Source organism: Cucurbita moschata, unplaced genomic scaffold (assembly GCF_002738365.1).
Source record: "Cucurbita moschata cultivar Rifu unplaced genomic scaffold, Cmos_1.0 Cmo_Scf00111, whole genome shotgun sequence".
In the NCBI taxonomy this organism is placed as follows: Eukaryota; Viridiplantae; Streptophyta; class Magnoliopsida; order Cucurbitales; family Cucurbitaceae; genus Cucurbita; species Cucurbita moschata.
The window spans coordinates 115,287-138,158 of NW_019268627.1; the positions used below are offsets into that span (position 1 = coordinate 115,287).

General features: G+C 33.4%; 3 non-coding genes and 1 pseudogene across 3 annotated transcripts; 1 reads left to right on the forward strand and 3 right to left on the reverse strand.

The window, feature by feature from the left end:
• Window positions 1-8,515: 8,515 nt before the first annotated feature.
• Window positions 8,516-8,588, forward strand: TRNAI-GAU. Its single transcript has one exon. It is a non-coding gene; the product is annotated as a tRNA-Ile (tRNA).
• Window positions 8,589-15,639: 7,051 nt separating this feature from the next.
• Window positions 15,640-22,872, reverse strand: part of LOC111439838 — a 26,301-nt pseudogene continuing 19,068 nt past the window's right edge.
• TRNAA-AGC lies at window positions 18,798-18,870 on the reverse strand. Its single transcript has one exon. It is a non-coding gene; the product is annotated as a tRNA-Ala (tRNA).
• Window positions 22,118-22,189, reverse strand: TRNAP-UGG. Its single transcript has one exon. It is a non-coding gene; the product is annotated as a tRNA-Pro (tRNA).

Below are 22,872 nucleotides of genomic sequence, written 5' to 3' on the forward strand. Positions count from 1 at the left end.
AACTACTCTAGTTTTTGTTTGAAGGCTATAATTGTAATCTATGTTGTATGGCAATAAAATTTGTTTAGATAAAATTTTAGTTAAAAGTTGCATATTTTACTTCTTGCGAGTAAAAAATTTGTTTCTTAGCATAATATGAATTTAGTTGCAGAGTTATTAGGAATAAGATGGGGAAAGAAATTTTCTTTAAAATAATAAACAGACCCAAGTTCATCTTTGTTGTTGTCTGATTGTAATTTTGCAAAAAGCTTAACTAATATGAAATATCAAGGTAAATCAAGAATATATCCTACATGTCATTCAAGATGACAATAAAATGGAGTTAAATTGAACGCAGTTTTAGTTTCATGTTTAGTAGGTTCAAGATGAAGCATAATTGTATTAATGATATTAAAGAGAAATTCGTGTTTGATTAGAAGAGACCAACTTCATTTAAGATACCAGGAGTTTAAACTACTTCCATTGTAATTTCAATCACTCCACAATGATTACAAATTTAGGGTTGGCTAATTGGACATCAATTATCAACTTTAGGTTATAATTTAGGTAGTAGCCATTATAATATTAATGAGCATAAGAGTTACAATTCTTCCATGGATCATATGTGTTATAGATAAATGAATATATATATATATATATTATATATGTCAAGGTTTGGGTAAAGCACAAAGTAGTAAGGAACACCATTGCCAACTCTAAAGCCACCCACAACTCATGATGGAGACCGATGCAAGATATTACAACATCCTTTGGCATCAAGATACAGGAAAGATGAACGCCGTCAAATTGGAAGCTTTACCTGTCTTAAGAGTCACAATGAGAACTCTAATCAAGCTGGAGCCTTGGACTAGGAAAATTGTTTAGTGATAGTTGAAATTGATGACTTCGACGTCGTGTCAGAAATGAACGTCCTGCTGAAACACAAAGTCATTTACATACCCCTAGCAAAATGTCTAGTAGTAATGGAGTCTAACACGACGATCATTCAGAAAAACATCCATCAACCAAGAGTGTTGAAAATGATGTCGATACTACATTTGAGAAAGAATCATAGCCATGATGAATCTACGCTTGCTGCTATTGTTGTAATTGAAAAGGGGAGCTCGAGTGAGCCAACCTCAATAGAAAGCTTGTTGCCACTACATGAACACCACAACGCAAAACAAGGTCAGATAATGGATTTATCCCCACCAGGAGAGACGAAAACAAGGTCAGATACTGAAGAAGGGAGACAGAAACAAACCACTGAAGCAACACATGTTCACACAGAAATATCATCTAGACGGATGAAGAGAAGGGTTAGTCGGAAGCGTCAACCACAATAATTTCAAGAAAAATAAAGAGTTCATATAAGTTAAGTTCAGATAAACTTCGAGTTCAAAGCAACAAGAACAAAAAAACTGGTGTGAAAATACTATGGACTAGTTAAAGTTATCCATAAGATTATGAAGACATCATAGAGAATCCAATTGCTCTTATGGATGCGGACTAACCTTGTTGTCCACGTTAGTAACTTGAAACGTTATTATTTCGACCAAGAAGACATCAAGCAGAAGCAGGTGGTATGACGTCATAAAAATAAGAAAAAGTTTCAAGCGAAGAAATTAGGAAAGACACGAATAGAGAAGACATGAAGACTGAACAAACCAAGAAGTGATTTTCAACAGCACCTAGTAGGTTGGAAGAGACTTCTCATTATGAGATCAACTGGAAGCGCATCGAGAGACCTAAAGTCAGCCTCATCCAATAAATTGTAGTGGGGGCAGATGTCACAGTCATGATTGCCCAAGGCGTGTTGCCTGTGGTTGCATGTTGCATGTCTCAACAATTCTGGTAAATGATTTGTTGTCCAAGGCGGTTATTTGGGCAATATTATTGTTTACCGATTATTTGAGCGACACGCCTTGAGCAATCATGACCGTCACAATTGGCTAAGACATTTGTTGTCCAAGAGACTCCTCATTATGAGGTCATGATTGGCTAAGACATTTAAAGAAGTTTTACCTAGGGCAACTTCTATCACAATCCTCTTCTCACTCTCTGAAACTTCTTTAAATGTTATTGTTCACTGGTTTTTTTGGCGCATCTTCCTTAAAAGGATTGTGACGGTAGATAACCTAGGTAAAACTTCTATTGGGAGATCGGTGCAATAGAGAATCATAGAACAACATAACAAAGAGTTCCTAGAAAAAATATCATAGAACAATTTGTGTAATGCCTTTGAAGTTAGGCTTGAGGCTCTATCTTATCTCCCAAGAATATGGTTCATTCTCTATCCACATAGAAATTTTGCAATAGAAAGTGGTACCCTCTCTTCTTTTACAAAACTTTCTCAAGTCCTCATGGAATGATTTGAAAGTGTTACCCTCATCTTCTTTTATAAGACTACCTCGGCCTTCATGGAATGATTATGCTATGTTGATTCTTAGAGAAGGGAGTAGGAGTAAGAGTAGATGACTGTTTAAGGTCCAAGTCTCGAAAAAGTAAGTCTTTATGTCAAGAAAGGAGAGGTATCCTCGTAGTTTCCAAGATTTGAAGAGAATCATACATCATACACAAATTTCAGGTATCTCGTAATTTCCAAGATTTAAAGAGAATCATACATCCTTCCTTTTTTTTTTCCTTTCCAAATATCCATCTTAATTACTGCTTAGTTCAAGGTTTAAAAAACATATTTCAAATCTTATTATATTGCATGTTGGGGCATTTTGAGAATTAAACTCGAGACCTCTCGCACCCGAAGCGAGAATCATACCACTAGACCAAATGCCTTGTAGTGGATCTATCATTTTTAGTTGCTGGTCCATATCTTTTATGCGCCTCAATATTTGAAATTTATCCACATGTTTTTTTTTCAATTCTAGAAATAGAAATGATATCCATAGAAATACATAATTTTACAACACAAATAAGAAAAACTTGTGATCAAGTTTTAGATAAAAGTAGCAAACTTGTTGATAGATATAAAAATAAATTCAAGTTCTTTCTCTAGCCTAATTATCAATCGAAAGATTTAGCTAATATGAATTGTTATTGGTTTGATACCAATAATAACAGTCATTTTAGTATGCTAAGATTTTAGTATGCTAAGGATCCATATGTGTCCATGAAAATTAGTTAATGCTATATTTTTCTTATATTGGCCATAATATCTCTCAACCAAATGCATTAGTTGAAAATGTATTTAATATTTTTCTTTTGTCCTTTTCTTTTTTCGAATGGTCTTATGTCTCCATTCCATTTGAAAATTGATATTTTGTTTGGTAATTTTAAACTCATTATTTTTATTTGTTCATTCCACCTAATTTGTAAAAAAAAAAAATCATACCACTAGACCAAATGCCTTTATTTTTTTAATTAGTGGATCTATTATTTTTAGTTGCCCGTGTGTATATGTATTCCACACCTCAATATATGAAATTTATCCACATATTTTTGTGCTTTAGAACCTACTATTATTGTCATGTTAACTTCACATTGTCTATCACACAGTTGAAGCAGCATTGCCACTGGAGCCCATGCATTCCTTTGGGATCGATATGTTAAAAATTAGGCCCATTTGATAACTATTTTGTTTTTTTTTTTGTTTTTTGTTTTTGTTTTTTTTCAAAATTATGTGTTTTATCCTTTTATTAAAAAAAAAAAGAAAAGAAAAGAAAACATTTGAATAAGCAAAATTTCACACCAAACTAAGTTTTTGAAAAATATTTTTATTTTTTATTTTTCTTTATTTTAGTTTTCCAAACATAGATTGATCTGGAGTGGCTAGTTTTCAAAATTACTTCTTTGCTACATTGAACAATATTTATATTGTAAAATGGGATTAACTTCCTCTAAGTTTATGCAGTTTCTTTTTATTACTATGTTTACTTCTATCTCATGTTACTCCATTTGTATTTACTTCGATTTATACAAAAGTTCACCGTAATTAATAAATCCATGTGCTTAATACATTCCCAATAAAAATAAACTTGTTTGTATCAGGATAAATTACAATGAACACCGAGGAAAAAAATCCTAAAAAATAAGTAGAAGGTTGAGAATTTCACTCAACCACACAATGTGAAAGCGTGACTGCATGGCTCACATGCAATTCTACCACAAGAATGGTATGAAACTTGCATAGATGATGCTCAGATTTTGAAGGGAAACTTCTCAACTTGAGAAATCAATTTCATTCATCACAAATCTGATTTTTATGTAATAATTTGTGGGTATTTATAGTCTCCCACAAAAGAAGTTAGTGGTCGGGATTTAATCTCGATCCCCTTAAATCTCCAAAAAAAAAAAAACAAAGTCAATTTGACAATTCTACCATTACAAACTTTATGAAATTAAAAATAAATAAAGTTTTCTAACAACTCATGTAATGATGCTTGCAACTTCATTTGCTCCTTCAACTGTGTAAATATTCACTTCTAAAGCAATAAATGGTTCTTTCTCAATCTAATAAGCTTGTAACACATGAAATAATAGTTGAACCGAGCCTATCCAATTTTGTAGATGAAGAATGAATGCTTGTTGAATCTTCTTGGCCTTGGATCGTGTAATAGGTCCAGTTGGAACATTTGCAACACCGTGATCCTTATCATCTTCCCCCTCTTCAAAAGGATTTGTCCTCGAATCAGAAAATCATCACCAACATCAAAAGGACTCAAGTCAACAACATTGAAAGTAGAATGTGCTGAAAATTCTCCAAGAAGATCATTTTATATGCATTATTATTAATTCTTTCAAGGACTTGACAAGGGTCATCCCCTCTCGGATGTAACTTTGTCTTCCTTTGAGATGGGATCACTCCTTGCGAAAATGTATCCAAACCCAGTTACCGGGTTGACAAATGATTTCATTCCGTCCTTTGTTAATTCTTGAAGCAACATTGAAATTTTGTTTCTCAATTGTCTCCTTCCCCTCTTTATGCAATGTTTTGATCTCATTTGCCTTACTGTGGCTGCTTTACTCAAAAAAAATATTAGAATGAATAGAAAGCAAATCAAGACGCGTAAGTGGATTAAATCCGTAAGCAACTTCAAAAAGAGAACAATGAGTGGCAAAAATTCGTCCCAAGACTTAATATTCTTACAAATAATAGCCCTAAGCAATGCTCCTAATGTTCTATTAACCACCTCAGTTTGCTCATTAATCTTAAGATGACATGTAGTTGAAAACAATAATTTGTTACCCAATTTATGACTTAATATTCTTATAAATAATAGCCCTAAGCAATGTTCCTACTATTTTATTAACCACCTCAGTTCATGATTCTGAGGATGACATGCAGATGAAAACAATAATTTGGTACCTAATTTATCCACCATACTTTCCAAAAGTGACTTAAAATTTAATATCCCTATCTTTTTTTGTGTGCAGCAAACATTGGTAACATTGACTACAAAACTTATAAACATCGTAATTCATGGCAAAGGTCATATGGATCGTGATGAGCATTTTCTCCCATATCTTGGTTTCGCTAACTAAAGTTTCCCAATAACTCCCAAACTTCATTACCTTATATAAACCTCTTGGGATAAGGATTCATATAACACTTCATAAAATAAGATCTACTGATGAATTTCATAGCATTTGAAGGTCATCTAGGTCATGAACCGAAGGTAAATTACCTTAGGGGCATTATGGTCATTTTACACCGTTTCTTGGTTTACCTACTTATCCTTATCCAATGACCACAAAATTTCACATCTAACCTCAACATACTATAATATGCTCAGTATTAAAATTTGATAGGCAGCAAAGCTCATATAGTGGGTTATTTTAATGTTACTTAAATCTCGAGCTATTTAATCGGTTCAGGGTCTTAACTCACAGTTCTTTGTTTTCTCTTTCATATATCCTTAATTCATACTTGGTTTAGGGTTCATATGAAAATCCAAGCGATTTCTACAAGTATTTATTAACAAAAAGTCCAAGGTGGCTACTTGCCTCGTCGTCGACGTTTGGGACGTCTATTCTTGAGCTTCCAGTATCTGAATTACTTCAAATTTCCTTCCACGTACTCCTTATTGTGTCTAGTTTTTGAAACCATAAGATTTTCTATGAGAATCAGTCTTAAATAGGGTTAAAATTGAGAAAACCCGAGAAAATGTCAAATTTTGAGTTGATTTGGACAATTCAGTTGAACTGGCCATATCATCGTTTTCTTCCTTTGAACAGGAAGAAGATGCGCATTTTTCGCGTCGCCGCCATCTGAAACTCGGCCTGTACAACCACATTTACAGCGTTTCTCTCCTCGATTTCTTCGTGAAACTTAAAGATGGGTATTACAAGGAAGGGCTAGGGATTGATTTGATACCTTCTCGTGGATCGTAGCCTAAGATATTCACTTCAAAAGTTCATCCCAAATCTGATTCATCGTTGGAGATAAAACAAAGGATATCTTATTGGGTAGCCGATTCTAGGGGTTTCAAGGCCCTATTTCTTCATTGAACCTCTTCCATATCCTTTCTTCAGGCTAAAGGAATTGGTTTGGAGGAACGTCTTTGAGTGTAGTTCTTATTCTATAAAAAATTTAATGATTTGGGAAGTTTAAAAAAATTAGAAAAAGTACCATTTTCTCAATGTTTTTTCAATTTTACTTGTTCTTTGCTTCTAGATACAACCAAGTGGGGATTATACACTGTCTCTTATTGGAGACCTTGAGTGTTGCAAATTCTCCTCTCCTTTGAAACTTTCGGTCATCGAAAGTGCTTATTCTAAAATAGGTCAGGGTACAAGGTTCTTATTTGCCTTCTGTTTCCGAAGTGGCTTCTTCTACTCTATGATTCTTCCATAGGACCTTAACAAGAGAGATTTCCTTGTTTCTCAATCATTTGACTTTCTTGTCTATTATTTGAATCGGGTCTTCTTTATACGTTAGGTTATCTCTCAAGAAGAGAGTTTCATGAGCCAGTACGTGCGAACGATCTAGGGTATACTTCCGTAGTATGGATACATGAAAGATATTATGTACTGCAGACAAGTTTGGGCATTGCCCGATTCTATAGGCCACAGATCCAATCCTTTCTAAGATCTCAAAGGGACGGATAAACCTATGGCTTAGCTTCCCCTTTTTACCCTACCTGAGCACCCCTCTCATGGGGTGCTACCTTTAGGAATATATGATCTCCTACCTACAATTCCATGTCCTTGCGCCTTAGGTTTGCATAGCTTTTCTCTCGGCTTTGTGCAGTTTGTATCCTAGCTTTAATCTTCTGGACTGCGGCGTTGGTAATTTGCACCAGCTCTGGCTCAATAGTTGTCGTTTGCCCTCCTCCTGCCCAAAAGATAGGGGATCGAAATCTTCGTCCATAGAGAACCTCGTATGTGGCCATTTGTATGGTGGCTTGGCGAGTATTATTATAAGCGAATTTCATAAGGGGTAGGTACTTATCCCAACTTCCTGCGAAATCCATCACATATACCCTCAACATGTCTTCCAATATTTGCTTGAGCATTTCTGTTTGACCATCTGTTTATGGGTGGAATATCGTACTATAACTGCGTACCCAATGCCTTTTGTTGAATTTTCCAGAAGCGAGATTTAAATCTGGCATCTCGGTCTAATACTATTGTCTTTTGTTGAATTTCCAGAAGTGTACCCAATACCTTTACTGATGAATATTCATTTTTAATATCAGCAAGAGCAGCTCAGTTGGGAGATTGTTAGACTGAAGATTTGAAAGTCACACATGTTTTATCCACGTTCAACGCACCTAATACAAGTTTATTATCTGACTATACAATCTAAAAACATAACTTGCTTATTTAATCTAAAATTAGTGATTATTTCTTTTTTAAACATAATGAATTAGCAGAAATACCTTTAATTATGAATTTTCATTTTTAATATTAGCGAGGATAGCTCTGTTGGGAGATCATCAGACTAAAGATTTGAAGGTCACGTGTTTGATCTCCACGTTTACCGCACCTAATTCTAGTTGCATAACCCGACTATTCTATCTAAAATTAGTCATTATTCCTTTATGAAATCTCAATGAATTATCAAAAATACCTAACGTGTTCTAGTTCACCGCACCTTATACAAGTTGGATAACTTGAATATCTTATTAAAAATTAGTGATTATTTCTATTCAATATTTCAATGAATTAGCGAAAATACCTTTACTGATGAATTTTCATTTTTAATGTTAGTGTGGATAGCTCGGTTGAGAGAGCGTTAGATTGAAGATCTGAAGGTCTCGTGCTCGATCCATGTTAACCACACATGGTTCACGTTGCACAATTTGACTATTCAATCTAAAATTAGTGATCATTTCTTTCTAAAATTTCAATTAATTAGCGGAAATATCTTTACTTAAAAACATTCATTTTTAATGTTAGCGAGGATCGCTCAGTTTGGAGAGCGTCAGATTTAAGATTTGAAGGTCACGTGTTCGATCTTCACGTTCACCGCACCTGTTTCTATTTGCATAACCTGACTATTCAATAAAAAATTAGTCATTATTTCTTTTGAATCACCAAAAATATCTTTACTGATGAATTTTCATTTCTGATGATTGCGGGGATAGCTCAGTTGGGAGAGCGTCAGATTGATGATCTGAAGGTCACATGTTTGATCCATGTTCACCGCACTTGGTTCATGGCACCTTATAGTTTAGTTGATTATTATTTCTTTTTAAAATATAATGAATTAGTGGAAATAGCTTTACTTATGAATTTTTAATTTTAATGTTAGCAGGGATAGCTCAGTTAAAGATTTGAAGGTCACATGTTTAATCTCCACGTTCACCGCACCTCGCACCTGTTTCCATTTGCATAAGCAGACTATTCAATAAAAAATACCGCACTTGGTTGCATAAGTTCATTAAGTTGTATAACTTTATTCAATCTAAAATTAGTGATTATTTCTTTTTAAAATATAATGAATGAGCAGAAATACCTTTTACTTATGATTTTTTTTTTTCAAATATTAGCGAAGATAATTCAGTTTTGAGAGTGTCAAATTGAAAATCTGGAGGTCACGTGTTCGATCTATGTTCACCGCACCTGATTCACGTTACATAATCTGGAGGTCACGTGTTTGATCCACGTTCAGCACCTAATTTAACTTACTATTTAATTATCAAGTTCCTTATCTAGAAGGAATCTCAAGATTCAAAAAATGGGGAAAATGATAAAAAAAAGGGATGAGAAATTTGTAGAAAAATAATAATAAAATATTTAAAAAGTGGCAAATTACCAAAGACCCCTGGAAGAATGGATAATTACAGAAATGCCACTCTAATTCGAATCAAAGCATCTACCGTGACCATCCGACCAAAATTTGATATGATCTAGAACGAACACGCACGGGTCATCACATCCAACGACTAGCCGAGGTCTGTAAGGCTATGATTGGAGTTGATATCTCCAAAAAATTATCCAGAAAGATTGATCTCTAAATAACGAAGATTCTGGAGCTCTCAATGTTGGTTTAAGCTCCTCCTATAAGATCGGAAGTAGGAGCAACAATACGAAATAAGAATCGAGAAAGGTCGATCCACCAATCGAAGGCAATAAGCGTTTAGATTGTGGGTCTCCTACTCTCAGATTTCTTCCAAATTCGAGAGCAATCCTCCACCATTTCTCTTCAAACTTATTCCTACAGTTTCTGAACAAGATTACCCACAAGTTCTATGAAGGAATAGAGTGCTGAAAGTACCCAGAAACCATTCCCCCAATTCAATCCGCCATTGAAGAACTTCAAGAAAAACTTGAAAATCCAATCCGAGGATACATGATGACTCGTCGAGCAAGAATGATTCCAATCAGTTTCTACACCTCCAAGGAATGCTTCCATAGAAGACCACGAAGAAAAATAAGCTCGAGAGCGTGCCAAATTGAAGGAAATAGGTTTCGAAATTAAATTCGGGATAAGAGTCAAAATTCCTATCTACGATCTTTTTTCCTTCAAATTAAGGATTCCTCTAGCTTCAGAGGAAGAAGTTGAGTAAACTTAATGAAGGAATCGAGAGCTGAAACGTCGTAGAACAAGCTACCCGCGAGATCGAAAATCTGGCGTTTCGAGTGAGTTGCATACCGAGAACGATTTTTTGAAATTAAGGTCCTACACTCAAAGACGTTCCTCCAAACATATTCCTTTAGCTTGAAGATAGGATATGAAAGGGGTTCAATGAAGAAATAGAGCCTTGAAACCCCTAGAATCGGCTACCCAATAAGAAATCCTTTGTTTTATCTCCAGCAATAAATCAGATTTTGGATGAACTTTGGTAGCGAATATCATAGGCTACGATCCACGAGATGTTATCAAATAAATCCCTAGCTCTTTCAATTTTCTCCCCATGAACACAATTTTCTCCCCATCTATCTTTTTTTTTTTTTTTTGACACTTTTGAAAGTTAAAAGACTAGTTTTGAAGCTTTTTTTTTTTTTTGAAAATTCAACCGTATTTTTTTTTATAAAAAAATTATGAGTATTTTTTTTTAGATAAAGTGCAAAGTTCAAGGGTATTTTTATTAATTAGATTATAATTTTAAAAAAATACAACTTTTTTTTTTGTGGATTAAGTTAATATTAATTTTATTAAAATACATAACACCACATCAAAATTAATTTATTTGGACTAAAATTAAAACTAAAAAATCAATTTATTTTAAACTAAAAAATTAATTTATTTAAAAACTAAAAAGTATACTTCGTTCGACTAAAACATCCCTTATCCCAACTATAAAGAATTTAATTCTAAGCTCTCTTCTAATAGACAAACGATTTATTAACCTCTGTCGTAAGATTTCACTTCATCAATTTAAGTAGCGTTCAACTATAAATATCGAATTTTAAAGTATTCCTCAGCAAAGTAAATCTGTTGAAACTATCTATCAAAGGTGTTCCATGATGAGCTGGGGAGAAGTGTTTCCTTCAATTCTAATTTCAATTAAGGATGTCAATGACAAAAAAGTGCAAGAGGCTAGAAGGTTTGTAGTGGAAGAAAATAACAAGAGTCATGAACATCGTTTCGTTTACAAGCTGTATCATGTGTCTTATTGATGGTTACTTAAATCTCGTGGAATTGGTGCGCCTTTCACATTAGAGACATTTGTGCCTTAAATCGAGCTCTTTGCAATAGTGAACTTATTAAAAACTCTTTGCTTGCTGCAACATTTGCTTGACATAATTGGACCAAAGGACGGTATGGACGACCATAGCTCACTGTATTGGTCTCCAATCATGAAGTGTGATGTTGAATCTTTGTAAATACCATATTCATTAACTATAACATGGCAAGAAATTTTTTATGTTTTGACTGGGCATGCCATATTTTGTTGTTCTTATATATCTTTAGTTGCCTGTGATTAAAGCAAAGAAGTATAGACATAGTTTCTAACCAACCCTTCCTTTATAGTTAGTTCGACGAATGGGTTTTTGTTATCATTTAATCGTTAACCCTTCCGCTCGATTTTGTGTTATGATATCATACAGGGAATGAGAAGCGACCTTACTTGGACAAAATTATATACCGTTTGATAATTATTGTTGATAACAAAGATAAATTGAATTATAAGCATTTTAAGTTCAAAAGTAACAAATTACTTGTACACTTTTACTTATAATCTTCATATTTTTTATATAGCGATAAGGAACGGAGGGATAGAAAAAATACTCATAATATCATTATGACTATGGCATATTTCATTAATAAAAGAGAGTAATACATCCACAAACACACACACATATATTTCGAGAGAGAGAGGGCTTATTATAAGTAGAGATAGCATTCTAGTAGTTGTATTACTACTTGGGGACAAGGAACTCGAGAACTTCTTTAAAAGATGAGGGCTTATGAGTAGGTGGCGATGGATATATCACATGCACAAAAAGAAAGTTTTGCACCTTTGTAATAAAAAACCAAGGAATATCATCGTTATTTATAACTTCTATTATAATAATATAAATTCTGCAAGGCCGACGTTCTCTAGTCATACCAACCAGACCGTTCACCACACGCTTGTAGGTGAAACGATGTCCACTATTCTCGTTATTCTTTTCAACTACGAACCTTCCTGCATTCTGCACTACTAGGATATTGACATCCTTAATTGGTACTAAAGCATCTAAAGGCAACCCTTCCACACCGCTCATTCTAACACCTTTGGTAAAAAGTTCCAAGAGACATTGTTAGGCCGATTTTGTTCATGAATACTTAAGAATTTGATATTTATAGTTGTAGTTGAACGCAATTTAAATTGCTGAAGTGAAATCTTACAATAGAGTCTAATAAAGCGTTTGTCTATTAGAATAGGTTGGAATTAAATTCTTTATAGTTCGATAATAGTTGTATTCTTTAAGTCATTGAGACTAGTACTGGTTAGTATATTTGAGTATAAATATTAAAATGATTAGTTATTAAATATTGTTTGAATTAAATCGTTTATAATTCAAATGATTTCATAACCTAATTTATAAAAAAATAAATAAAATAATTAGGAAGCATTTATCTGCTAGATAAAAATAAGATGCATAAAAAGAACCTGCCCTAATTACTTTATTCATTAACCTTTAATCTTAAAAGTAACTTAAAATATTGCAATATTGTGATTCAATCGCCTATTATGAAATTAGGCCGGAACTAAAAAAATAATATTTTTAAAAGATGGAAAAATTCATATGCCAACCAAAATATGTATTCAAAGAGAATTCACAACAACAATCACAAACAATATTAATTATCATCTTGTCTTTTGGTTTGTCACATTTTCAAACATGAACAAACCTCAATTTCGAGTCGGTGAGTATTATGGATCATAATCGACAGTACTTTGCAAGTAGCTTTGAGCATTCACAAAAGGTCGAAAGTTGAATTTCTTTAGAATGGTAACCAAATAACCGATGATTATTGTTGAATTTCCAAAAAAATACACCACAAATTTCATTTATAGATATAAATGGAACCATTGATATAAAACCCTGATTATATAATTGCATCTTCACTAACAAACCCACCTCGGAGTGATCATCTTCACTAGAGGCTGCAAATTAAGAAGCCTTCCAGGATTACTCAAAAGTGAACTTTTAAGACAAATGAAACTATATTTGAGCAAGAAAAATCATGTTACATTGTCTGGGATACCACGGAGACACCAATGCAAGCAATCACTACCACCAGAAGTTTCTTTGATATTGTAGTTCGATCTATGAGACTCATCCCTCAGATGTGAAAGAGTAGTTATATCCAACACTCAGATGTGAAAGAGTAGTTATATCCAACATTCTTACTTGTGTGCCTCTTACCGCACTCTCAACAAATGGATCGCTTGATCTATTCTACTCTACTTTACTTCCTCTTGATAATGGTGTGGTATTGACACAACTCATATTGCTGATAATCATCACTTACCTCCAAAACTAGAGTATAGCGGTCGACTATCGTCAAGGACCCATTCACCATTTCCATTCCTACCGACGGAAAAGTTTTATTACATTCATTTCTTTTTCTCCTTTCTAACTTCTTCATTCTCACATTAAACTTTTTTTATTTAAAAAAAATTAAACGTGAAAAGGGAGAAAGAAGGAAGAAGAAAAAAGAAAACCCTTAATTTTGAAAGCTTATCAAATACTATTTGACCGATGAAAGAAAGCTTGAGAATTATTTATTCTCACGTCCCTCTTTGACACTTGTTGGATATATATCCGTCCTTCACATGTCATATCATAGTTATATCATATCGAAAAAACTTCGTGGTTATATCCTTCCCTAATTTGTCATAGCCTTAACGTCCTTAGACAAATCATAGTTGTGTCGTTACCTGAACGTACCTTAGTCATAATGTTACAGGAACGAATCTTAACGCTATCGTTCTATCAATCTATCATAATCCTATCACTTTCTACCCATAACCTAATCGTATTGTTTTATGAATCCATCGTGACCATATCGTTTTTATCAATCTGTCATACCCATAGCACTTCGATACGTAACCAAACCACAACATTTCATGAACATGTCTTACTCGTATCGTTACATTACGTTTAGTGCATCCTTCTCGTATCCTATCTCAAATATACCATTGAACACATGGTACCGTACGTACTATCATACAATTCACATATTATAACATATCATAAGCATATCGATTCACAAACATTTCACACATATCAATATATATGACACTTGCAGAACCACGGGCACAGTCAACATCAAATATAACCATACGGATGGTAAGGCCACCTACCTGATTAGCTTAGGCTGGTGTCCCCAATTTATCCTTAAGAAAGTTCGATTTGTCCTTTGTATTAAAGTCAACCTATATGAACATGACATCAATTTCAATCATTTCTCTAAATTTTATGATGCTCTAGTGTTAGATTTTATGGGAATATTGCATGAGCAAAGTCTTGAAATGTCTATATATCAAAACTAACACTTTCCAAATTTTGATTTTTGGCTGTTTGTGTTCTTTTTTTTTTTTTTTTGTTTTTACTTGTGTTCCTAATCTTACTTCGGTGTGTTTGTTACATTTTTTTTATTATGTTTGCAATTAGCAAATTTAATCAATTCATCCTTTATGTTTATTAATTATGTTAGTCATTACCTTTCGCTAATTTAATCTATTCTATTTATTTTATTTTATTGCTGATGGACCTATCTTTTTAAATTAAGGATTCTATTTCTCTTTGGTCAAAACAATCCTTAGAGCACAAAATTGAAGTTGTAATTAGTCAATTATAATATTTGACGTGCTAGTTTTCAAACTACTTTAAATGAGTGTAAAGAAAGTATGAGAATAACTTAGTGTCACTAATCTGACACGTGTTGGGCATGTACTGAACACTTGTTAATACAATGGATACATTACAAATTTATAATCCATCGTATCAGACACTTGACTTTGAATATATTTTGAGAGTGAAATGCACGTTAAGGTTTTTTTTAAGTATACAAATATATAAACTTATTTATATGAATTTATCTCTAATATAAAATTGATAAATTTTTTGAAATAATTCTTTTTAATTAACGTATCATTGTCACATTGGTGTCATAGGTTTTTTAAGAATGACATGTTACTGTTAGGAATAGAAAAAGAAGACTGTAAAGATCATAAGAATTGGGAGAAATCTCTCATCCAATTGAAGAATGACTAAATCAAATCTAATTCAAATAACTAGATCGAATCTAATATTCAAATAACTCAATCAAATCTAATCCTAACAATCTCTCCCTTACATTGAACACAAATAGTAATCAGTTTATATCTACGATTTATATCTACGACCTCATATCAAACTTCCACCAGGTAACTTCATCAATTCCCATGTGCCATTTCTGTTTATTGCTCCAGATCCACGGCTTGCCTCCATTTCTCACTCTTCAATGCTTCTTTAAAGTTTACAAAGTTTGTCGGTTCAGTAGGGGTAAACATGGCCGAGCTTCATCATCTTCTTTACAAAACAAACTTCTCCTATTGCATAGTCTCTCAACCAGACTTGTGGTCTCTTATTCCTCGCCTTATTCGAGCTAGGAGAGCTTGCTTCAGCCAAAGAGCCAGATGAAATGTTTTCCTCCGTAGTATTTTCATCTGCTGCTTCTATATCATTATTTTCATCTTCCGCTTCTATATCAAAGAGTCTGTAAGCTTTTGACTCTTCACTAACTCCCCGCAAAACATAACTCAAACTCTTATCATCTAGCTTAGTTCTCTGAGCTGCCTCCTCTTTTTGTCTCTGAGCTCACAATATTGTTCTTCTTCCTTCCGCTGCAGCTTCAGAACTAATCGTTGCTGTGCTTTTTCTACCCTTCTTCACTTCTCTTCCAGCATTTTATCTAGATCTTCTCTCTCTTTTCATGCTTGTTCTTCTTTTTGTCTTGTAGTAGTAAGAGCGGCTTCTTTCTCTTTCTCAAGATGCACATCAACATCATCAAACAACTTCATGCGACCTTCCTCTATTCGCTTCTGTATTTCTAATTTAGTCTCTTCAGAGTTTAGCCTTTCTTCAACCTTCTTCTGAATTAGTTCTTCCATCCTCCTAGCTGCATCTTCTTCTAACTTCTTCAACTCTGCTTCACGCCTTTTCTTCTCTTCTTCCTCTTTCTTAAGTTTCTCTATGGAATGATTTCGATCAGTGGATGCACGACTAGGATTGGAACTGGACGATTTGGGGAAAGGAGATAATGAGGAAGACCTACTTCTGTGTTGGCAACTGAGGGAACTTGAACGGCTGCTTCTCCTGGAATGGGTAGTGGAATGATAGGGGGAAGGACTTGGGTCCCTTCAATTAGGTTATGGAGTCTGATGCTTATTTATAGCTTGGTCAACGGTTATATCCGGTAAAGCTATATTTGGTAAAGCTATATTTGGTAAAGCTATATTTGGTAAAGCTATATTTGGTAAAGCTAAATCCGATAAAGCTATATATGGTAAATAGCTACATATAGTAGATGGTTAAATCGGGTAAAACTATATATAGTAAATAGCTATATATAGTAGATGGTTAAATCTGGTAAAGTTATATATAATAAATTGAACTATATATATCCCGTCCGGTAGAGCTTTGAGATGTACTTTCTATTCTCTATAATTCTCTCTTACTGTACATACGTGAACTCATCAATAGAAAAATTCTTTTAGCCAGAGTTCTCCTTGCACTTTTCTCTATGCTGTTCTTTGTGTTCATCTAAATCGAGCGTGTGCATTGTTGTACAATCCTAACACCTTCTGCTTCTCTAACTGTGGCCAGAGGGATTGGAGCGGTGAGTGTACGACAGAGACCTTGAACCACTTCTCCCCATAAGTTTCAATTGAGTTTGAACTGCTGCTACAGGCTGAGATATAGCATGCAATACGAACATTCGATTCAAAGACATCTTTATCTCCATGATTAAGCCTCTCTCAGGATGAAACACCTTGCATGTTAAATTTTGAAACAAAAAGGTAACCCCCTTTGCTTGCAATTTACCACTACTCAACAAATTATTCCTCAGGTCTGGCACATAGAACACTCCTGTGGTTATCATTATGATTCCATTCACTTCCAACCGTACATTACCCTTTCCGGTTACAACCATGCTTGAGTTGTTGCCCAGTTTCATTGAATCTCTGGAACTTCCATCAAAATCTGAAAAATATTCCTTCTTCCCACACATATGATTGCTACATCCCGAGTCAAGGAACCACATATCTTCTCTATTGGCCTTATTCATATTCACGTAAGTCATCAGGGACATCTCTTCTCGATTCTCTGCATAGTTTGTCTCCCTCTCCTTGCTTTGACATTCCCATTGAAAATGTCCTAGCTTGTGACAGTTATAGCACTCCACTGTGGCCTTGTTGAAGGTTTGTCTGCCTCGTCCCCTTCCTCTGTCTCTAAAGCTTCCATGACCTTGGCTCCTTCCTTCAGCAGACTGCACAAGTGGACTCTCCATCGACATACTTTTATTATGTCACACGTAGAAGATTGCTGCTTCTAGTTTTAACTAGTTTAGGGCATGACTCTGATACCAAAATGTTAGGAACAGAAAAAGAAAACTGGAAAGATCAGAAGAATTGGGAGAAATCTCTCATCCAATTGAAGAATGACTAAATCAAATCTAATTCAAATAACTAGATCAAATCTAATCCAAATAACTCAATCAAATCTAATCCTAACAGTTACCATATCTATTTTGTATCATATTTATGTCTCGTATCTATATCTCATATTTATTTTCGTGACTCTGAGATATTTTGCTTTTAGAAATAGATATCTTCACGAAAATAAGTTTAATTTATGTTGAGATGGAGAATAAAAATTGACACTTAAAACGTTGATACTTGGGACTTTGATTCCTCTTAGTGTGAAGCTTGCATCTTGCAATTACTTGGATAGAGAGTGTGTTTCACTTAAAATTCACTCAAGAGAAAATAATCAAATAACGAACCATATTTGAGAGTGGATAACTTTTTTTTTTTTTAATCTTTGAGAAATAAGAAAGAATAAAAATCAAAACATGGCATGAATGACATCTTCTTCCATCTTTGTTTTGTTCTCCTGAATGTATATATATATATATATATATATATATATATATATATATTAGATATAATTTAAGATTACCTATTTAATAAAACTCCGTCCAAACTTCTACTCATAAATTTAATTATTATTTGTATACAATTGTTAATATGTAAGAAAATATACGTACAAAATGTTTATACTATTGGGGTAATACACTAGTCTCGGTTGTTTGACTAAAACAATGCAACCATTGTCCAAACTAAAGAATTTGATTCAAAGCTATCTCCTAATAAAGAGAGGCTCAATTAGACTTTGTTGTAAGATTCGACCCTATCAATTTGAATAGCGTTCTCCAAATATAAATATTGAGTCGTGGAGAAGATTTGCCTTAAAATCTAGTTCCAATTAAGGATGTCAATGATGAAGAAGTGCAAGCTGTTGGAAGGTTTTCCGTGAAAAATTTCAGAGGTGGTAGATATAATTGAATTTACAAGTGTGTGGTGAATGGTCTAGTCTTTTCAGTCGACCCCAAATTTTATATTATTGTGATAGAAGCTATAAATGACAATAATATTCATTCGTCACATATTGCAATTGTGAAAAAGTTCCGTCATATGCATTGGTCGCGATCCTATAAGCTCTTATCTTTTGAGGAATTCATCAAATTCCCTCCCCACAAGTAGGAGTATAATTATCCTTATATAAGTATCTTTTCTTTTTCTCTTGTACCCAACTACATAGCCATGATATAATAATCCTTATATAAGTATCTCTTCTTTTTCTCTCTTACCCACCTTATACATGACATGTTAAATTAACTCATACTTCAAAAAATAATTCCTCTCTTTTGGAGATGCAGGGTATCGATCCCCATACCTCTCGCATGCTAAACGAGCGCTCTACCATTTGAGCTACATCCCCACAATTTTTGCATCACAAAATCCTAAATTTCCCGTCATCAATTATGAAAATGAAGAAATATTGCTACCCAACATGTCATGAATAAGGAAAAATTGAAAAGAAATAATATATTTAATAATAGATAGCCTTATTTTTGGAGGTACAAGGTATCGATCCCCATACCTCTCGCATGCAAAGTGAGCACTCTACCATCTAAGTTATATCCCCATGTTGTTTACATCATAAAACCCTAAATGAATCATCATCAATAATAGTGAAAATAAAAAAATATCAAAATATTAATAACAAATAGTTTCGTTTGGTGATGGGGGGCATCGATAATTTTGAAAATAAAAAAAATATAATAACAAATCAAATACTTTCTTTTGGAGATGCGGGTTATCAATCCCCGTACAACTCGCATACAAAGCGAGCGCTCTACCATCTAAGCTACATCTCCAAACTTTTTAAGTCACAAAACCCTGAACATCTCGTCATGAATAATAGTGAAAATGAAAAAATATCGCTACTCATGTTATAAATAAGGAAGTATTGAATAGAAATAAAATAGTAATAACTAATAGTTTCTTTTGGAGATGCGAGGTATCGATCCCCGTATCTCTCGCATGCTACATTACCACGATTTTACATCAAAAAACTCTAAACTTCCCGTCATCAATGATATTGAAAATGAAAAACTATCCCCGCTCATTATGGTCGTTTCCCTTGTTGATACATGGTATCGATCCCAGTACTTCTCACATGGGATGCATACGCTCTACCATCTAAGCTATATCCTTAAGATTCTTACGTCACAAAATCCTAAACATCTTGTCATCAATAATAGTGAAAATAAAAAAATAACACTATTCATTATGTCATAAATAAGGAAAAATTGAATAGAAATAAAATAGTAATAACGAATAATTTCTTTTGGAGATATGGGGTATCAATCCGATCCCCGTACCTCTCGCATGCCAAGTAAGCAATCTACCATCTAAGCTACATTCCCACAATACTTATATCAGAAAACCCTAAATGACCCGTCATCAATTCTAGTGAAAATGAAAAAATATCTCCACTAATTATGTCAAAAATAAGAAAATGTTGAATAGGCAGGGTATCAATCCCCATACCTCTCACATGCAAAGCAAGTGCTCTACCATCTAAACTATACCCCCACAATTCTTATGTCACAAAGTCCTAAACATCTCGTCATCAGTAATAGTGAAAATGAAAAACTATCCCGGCTCATTATGTCCTAAATAAGAAAAAATTGAAAAGAAATAATATATTTAGTAATCGATTCAATCGGTGATGCAAGGTATTGATCCCCGTACTTTCCACATAGGAAATGAACGCTCTACCATTTGAACTACATCCCTACGATTCTTACATCAAAAAATCCTAAACGTCCCTTCATCAATAATTGTGAGAATGAAAAAGTATCTCTGCATATTAATAATAAATAGTTTCTTTTGAAGATGCGAGGTATCGATCCTCGTACCTCTCGTATGCTAAGCCGTACCTCTTGCATGCTAAGCAAAGCTACATCCCCACAATTCTTGCATCACAAAACCCTAAATTTTCCATCATCAATAATAGTGAAAATGAAGTAATATCACTACTCAACCTGTCATGAATAAGGAAAAATTGAAAACAAATATTTTTCAATAATATATTTAATAATAGATAGTTTTATTTTGGAGATGCGTGGTATCTATCCCTGTACCTCTCGCATGCAAAGCAAGCGGTCAACCATTTGAGCTACATCCCCTCGATTCTTATGTCACAAAATCCTAAACGTCTCGTCATAAATAATAGTGACATGAAAAACTATCCTGCTCGTTATGTCGTAAATAAGAAAAAATTGAAAAAAATAATATATTTAGTGATCGATTCATTTGGAGATGCAAGGTATCAACCCCGTACTTTCCACATCAGAAATGAGCGCTCTACTATCTGAATTACATCCCCACGATTCTTACATCAGAAAACCCTAAACCTCCCGTCATCAATAATTGTAAAAATGAAAAAAATATCTATGCTCATTATTTCATAAATAAGGAAAGATCTCCGTACTTTCCACATTGGAAGTGAGCGCTCTACCATCTGAGCTACATCCCCACGATTCTTATCATTATTTCATAAATAAGGAAAGATGTAATAGAAATAAAATATTAATAACATAGTTTACATATGTGTCACTTGTGTTATTTTAATGTATTTATTTACTTGGTAAATGTCTTTCATACCCACTAGACCAAATGCCCTTGTTATACCACTTGAAATGTATGTATGAAGCCTTGAGATGGGATGTTAAGAAAGACTATGAGTATTAAGAGCATGGTGGTAAGTATAAAATGTCGAATATGAAGTCCTTAGATAAGAAGAGATTTAGACATAGGGGCATTTCAAAAATTGAACTCCAAACCTCTTGCACCCCCAGTGAGAATCATACCACTAAACCAAATGTCTTTTCTTGAACACCTAATATTTTTAGCTTCTACTCAAATATATTTTTCTCTTAGTAGTTGGAGGGCTATAAAACGAAAAGTTGAATTGTTATAATATACAAGGGTTATCAAATAAACCAATAACCCAACAAAAGAAACAAACTAATCAATTTTGGTTGGATTGATTCGGTTCAGTTCATCAGTTTGTTTGATTTAATTTTTCTATTTTGATGACAAGAAAATAAAGTTATATTGAATGCACCTTAGTTTCATTTATGATAAACTCATATGAAACATAATTGCATTAATAGTACTTAGAGTTGGAGTCTTTAAGCATTTCATGAACTTTAGTTATGTAGGGGAACTTTAATAATTTAGGTAGTTGTTTTTATGAGTTTTCTTTGCATAATATAGATGGTAGTTGTTTTTATGGATTTAGGGAAACTTCTTGATCGGTTATGATGTGTAATGCTCTTTTTGAAGTCGGACTCGAGACGATCTTTATTCTTCCAAGAATATGTTTCATTCTTTATTCTCATGTTCTTGGTTCAAATGTTTTAAATCATATTATCTTACTTAATTCATTTTGAATTAATATTATTGGGGGCATTTTGAGAATCGAACTTGAGACCTCTCACACTCAAAATGATAATCATACCACTTAGACCAAATGCCATTATAGTCAATCTATAATTCTTAGTTGCTAGTCTATATATGAAATTTATGTGCATTCCTTTGGGTTAGGCCCGTTGATAACTATTTTATTTTTTTTGTTTCCTTTCAAAATAATTAGTTCTTTGTTTTCTTTTGTTGGGGCATTTCGAGAATTGAACTCAAGAACTCTTGCACCCAAAGCAAGAATCATACCACTAGACCAAATGCCCTTATAATGAACCATATATTAAGTTGTTTATGTTATGTATGATCATTAGTTCATTTATTTTCTTTGTTAATGAAATCCATGAGCAATTATTATTATATCTTTTAGATCTAGACCGCTGTTAAATTATTTACATAGGGTTTACGATAATTACTGTAGAGAGAAGAAAAAAGAATAGAAGTAGTGTAAAAAGATAATTACTGTAGGAAGATAATTACTGTAGAGAGAAGAAAAATTACTGTACAGAGAAGAAAAAAGAATAGAAGTATGTAAAAAGATAATTACTGTAGAAAGATAATTAATGTAGAGAAGAGAAGAAAAAAGAATAGAAGTAGTGTAAAAAGAATAAAAGTTATGTTCTAAAAAAGATAATTACTGTAGAAAGATAATTACTATAGAGAGAAGAAAAAAGAATAGTGTAAAAATTTGATAGTTCCATTTGAGACATATATCGTGAAATAAAAGTTATGTTCTAAAAAAGATAATTACTGTAGAAAGATAATTACTGTAGAGAGAAGAAAAAAGAACAGAAATAGTGTAAAAATTTGATAGTTCCATTTGAGACATATATCGTGGAGTACACAAGTATTAGTAGAGAGAAGAAAAATTACTGTAGAGAGAAGAAAAAAGAATAGAAGTAGTGTAAAAAGATAATTACTGTAGAGAGAAGAAAAAAGAATAGAAGTA